This window comes from Melanostigma gelatinosum, assembly GCF_949748355.1.
Source record: "Melanostigma gelatinosum genome assembly, chromosome: 17".
NCBI lineage: Eukaryota > Metazoa > Chordata > Actinopteri > Perciformes > Zoarcidae > Melanostigma > Melanostigma gelatinosum.
The window spans coordinates 20531761-20536522 of NC_136650.1; positions in this window are offsets into that span (position 1 = coordinate 20531761).

The window sequence follows — 4762 nt, forward strand, 5'->3', positions numbered from 1 at the left end:
ACTAGCACACACACACACACACACACACACACACAAAGATTGTGTCCTGAAGTATACACATTAAATCTGTGGTTAAATGGCTGTGCGTGTGTGGGTGTGAAGTCAGTGCTTGACTGATAGAAGAAGACGTTCTAAGGGACCAGATGGGCGACTGATTTTACTTCAGCATACTTGTGCGTTTAGTTATATAACATACAGCAGCGTTGCCATAATTTCATGAAGGCAAGGACCGATAACGTCCCGTGCTGTTGAAGCTGAACGTCTTGAATGAGTAAAGGCTCGTTATCAGCCTATTTTATAAGCCATCAAGTGCACGGCTGCCTCTTATCTGCCCCGAGTTCGAAGTCTTTCTGAGTGATGGACATCTCGGAACCAAAAAAGGTCACACAGCGAGGCTATACATGCTCCACACGGACGCGCAATAACCAGCCCCGTACTTTCTCACACACGGGCAGTGCAGCCAGGTCTCCAGCAGCATGCAGCCAAAGATATCTCACTCCCCCATGCCTGACATGTGGATCTATAGCCGAGGAGTCCTGCATTATACATGCAAAGCTAATTTGTTGTGCGCAGTCGCACGATACACACATGCACTTAACTCCGCTTAAAGTGCACTGAAGTTGTCAGAAGTAGGCCAGGGCTTGCCGGGGCCAGAGAGCGTAAACAAGTCCTGATCAGTCTGGTTCCCTTCCAGTGGAGGGACTCTGAATTAAACATAACATGGACTGGATCTGTTTATGCCGGGGCCAGGACCAGACCTGAGGCTACGTTCAATCAATCTGGCTACGAATTAAATCAAAGGATCACTCTGAATATACAGTAGAGCCGGTTATACTGCCAGGTACATTACCACGGGGATTATTCTATCTGGAAATGCGGCGAGATGTCGACATGTTCGTAATGAGCATTCTGATGCGGCGCCGACACTACGGTGAACTTAACCTAAAGAGAGGCACATTGATGTTCGAGTTGCCCACCTTTCTACTGTTGCTTTTGAACCTTGCGGCTCAGTAAGCAACCAGCTGCGCTCTTAAGTGATTAATTAACACGTTCCACTCAGGAGTTATCGCGGTGTTCACATCTTATTCCTTAACTGACAGGATTCACAGCGAGGTACACTGTCACCATCTGGCTTTGTTAAATAGAGATCAGCACCTTTAGTGAAGAGTTGTAAAGTTAAGTGATATTAAGTTGGTTTTGATTTGAATAGCATGGCTCACATTTTGTTCTACCGTGTCATTTGCAAGGGCCTTCAACATTTCAAGTGCTGACTGTAAGAATACATGTGATTGAAAGTGTTTTGTGAGGGAGGTACTTTTTCAAAATGTGTCAAAATGTAATTAAACTTCACTTCTAAGTCATTGAACGTGCAAAACATTTGAACAAAATGGAATATGTATTGACTTCACACTTGGTCAGTGTATTGCTGAGGACCCAAGGAGGTGCTTTGTGGAGTCCGATTTGCACTGATTTGATTATCAAAAAATACGGAAGAAAGTGCTCCCCTTCTAGTTTTAAATTGTTTAGCTTTTAGCGTATTTTAGCTTCCAATTACGGGATGAGTCTTCATCAGCTTGTCCTGTTAGTTAGCTGACTAACGTTAGCCTAAGTGGCTACAGTATGAAGCTGTATAAAACAGTAGGGTTGGTCAGTCAGATATCAAAACCTTTACTTACACTGTCACACATCAGTACCATCAATCATATTGTGTGATGTCTTCTAATATCCTACTAAATGTTTGCTTGTGTGCAGTTTTTCTGCATAATACTAGCTTCAATTAATTAGCTTAAAAACCAACAAGCAGCTGCATGATTGCATCTTTATTCAATGTAAGACTGGATGAGTTTGATGCGTGTGCTTGGTACAAACGTATCTTGTTCAGTGCCATATAGAGAATAATAAAACTTTATTGAAGAGTAATAATCCCAATTTAAAGTGCATAAATGTTGCAATTAAATATTGTTCTCAAATCGTTCAGCCCTCTACTGTATTTGGCTTCTTTTCATCCGATCCTTTTTCTTTTTTTTTTATTATCCGGCAGACGTGAGACTCCTCCAATCATTCTCATCCCGGGTTCAGCGTGATGTACAAAGTGTAAGTGGCCCCCCATGGTTGCTTTTCCACCCAGTCTCATTGTCCTGCTCAATGTTGTTGCAGGCTAAATATTGCGGTGACACGATGAACTTAAGCGTCGGGTTAAAACTCCCAATAGTTTAGATCCCGCTATGTCTGGGCCCAAGTTTATCCTCGCTGAGAAAACACGGGGAAAAGAAAAAATCTCTCAGATATAAATAAACAAAGACACTTTAGAGCAGGCACAATTATACCAACGCATCGCACACATACACGGCACCTCTCCCCTCCCGGCTATAGAACTCTTGGGGTCAATGCGAGGTGACCTGGGCTGGATCACGACCTCTTGATGAGCGTATCCTGAGCAGACCTTGGCTCTGTCCGTTTGCCGGTTCTAGTCTCTCGCTCGCTCAGCACTGCCCTGCAGGGCTTAGTCCTCTCTGTCTGGAATGGCAATGAGCCCAGCTATTTTTGAGCTTTGTTATGCGTCTGCAGGCAGACCTATGGACCCCTGCTCTGATTCATACGAGGGCCCGGACATTATGCTGCACTGAAAGAGCCAGATACCTCAGATGGGATGAAAGCGCTTTTATCGGCTGTAACAGGGGTGAGGAAGTCCGAGCTTTAAAAAGTGCATTAGCAAGGAAAGAGAACGCTAAAGTGCGTTTTTACAGCGGCTGCTCCAGTGCAAGCTGGGCCAAGTGTTGATTAAACGCACCAGGAACATAGCGGGAATAAGAGACGGAACAGATAAGAGCCTTCCAAATATAACACACACACACACAAAGTACTTCACACAAGGACATCGGCGGAGCAGACAATATCTACCTCTGCAGCACTAACAGTGTTTTCATGCCAAGGAATTACAAATTACATCTATTTATCTCTCAGGGCCACGGAGAGTCTTTGTCGAGCCAACAAAGTTCAACCAGAATGCAGCGAGGAACAACAGGCGAGGCTGATTGTTCACCACCATCTTCATCCCCACAAGGACACCGTATTTCCTTCACATGCATCGTTTATTAGAAAGAAAAAGAAAGGAAATGAATATCAAAGTTTGCTTTATTGTCAATTCCACAATGTACTGAACATACAGGGGAGTTGAAAAGATGTTTCTCTCTAGTCCAACATATAAACATATAAAGTGAATACAGTGCAATAGATTAAAAAACATTTAGACTATATATATATATATAACTATATCTATCTATCTATCTATATCTATATCTATATCTATATCTATATATATATATATATATAAATAAATAAATAAATAAATAAATAAATAAATAAACAAACAAAACAAAAACAAAAAAGCTATCAATCTGTATTTAGCAGCAGTTGGACATGGGGAGTCTTAAAAGAGAGGAGGGAGAGACTTCAGAGAGTTCAGCTTCCTAACAGCTTGGTGGACGAAGCTGTTTGAGAGTCTGGTGGTGCGAGCAGAAAAGTCAAGAACGCACATGCATAGATATACATTGGCCCAGAGGTGAGTGAGGTGAGATAAGGCATCGGCCTTGAGAGAATTGTTCAATCTTTTGAGGAATTCAAAGATGTTTCCGCTCCACATGAACGTGTCCACGAGGACGGCTCCAACAAAGCCCTGCCTGTGTTGTGTTGATAAATGCCTCTCGTCCATACAGCCGCGGAGTGCAGCATGTGAGAGCGTCGGCGCTGACGCTCCGAGCCGCATTCCACACGAGTCACCCCGGGTCGGTGCGTGTGCTCTGTGTTTCTCCGGAGCCCCACGGTGAAAGGGGAAGTAGGCACGGCCTCGGTTTGGATACTTTATTGTTCGAGTCAGCTCGGCCTGTTGCTGCTGAATTGGGTTGAAATATGGCAGCGAGAGTGTGAATTCTCCATATGGCTGTTTGCGGTTATGCTCGATAAGCAGCGCGGCATCGAGCCATCTCATCTCCACATGGACGTTGAAGGTGTTAGCTTAGGCAGTTATGGAAGTAAATGATGCACGGTGGGCTAGAAGAACTGTTTACCATTTTACACGGGAGCCGACGGAGCGTCTGAAAGGTTAAAGGGGAACATTTCTCACTTGATCATTTCAATTTCAAAAGCTAAACTACAAATAAATCCATCTATCGATCCGTGACATCTGTTCAGGAAGCGATCGTATTTCTGATCCGTATGTTAGGGCCATGGATATGACCTTTTTATGCAAATCAACACATGATTAACAGGTCAGAAGCTGTTAAGACGGCAGTGCTTGTAACTCTACGCACTTTGTCAGTTCATTAAGTCCATTAAAAAGTGTGTGACAGCGAATCCCACATTAACACGCCTCATGCGCTTGTCATCTGGAGCGTGCGAAGGGGCTTTTGTACAGTCCTGTCTCTACCCGTTAGTCATTACTCATCATGACATGCAGTTGCAGTCTAATAATACTCTTATAATCAGATATTTTTGTGAGCTCCGACACCGATTTGAATGGATTTTGATTTCCTCATGTGGGTCCTGAGGACAATTGCCAAAACGGTCCAATCAACGGTCTACCTGTCAGTTTATGTAACTTCATGTTTACTCCTCTGTCAATGTGAACAGGAACCGGACCAGAACTAAAATGCAACAATGTATCATTTTTCCCCCCTTTCGTCCGAACCAAATCAACCGAAATACAGGCTGTTAACCACAGACCTCCAGACATTTAACCACCAACCCATTTTAAAGAGGCTGA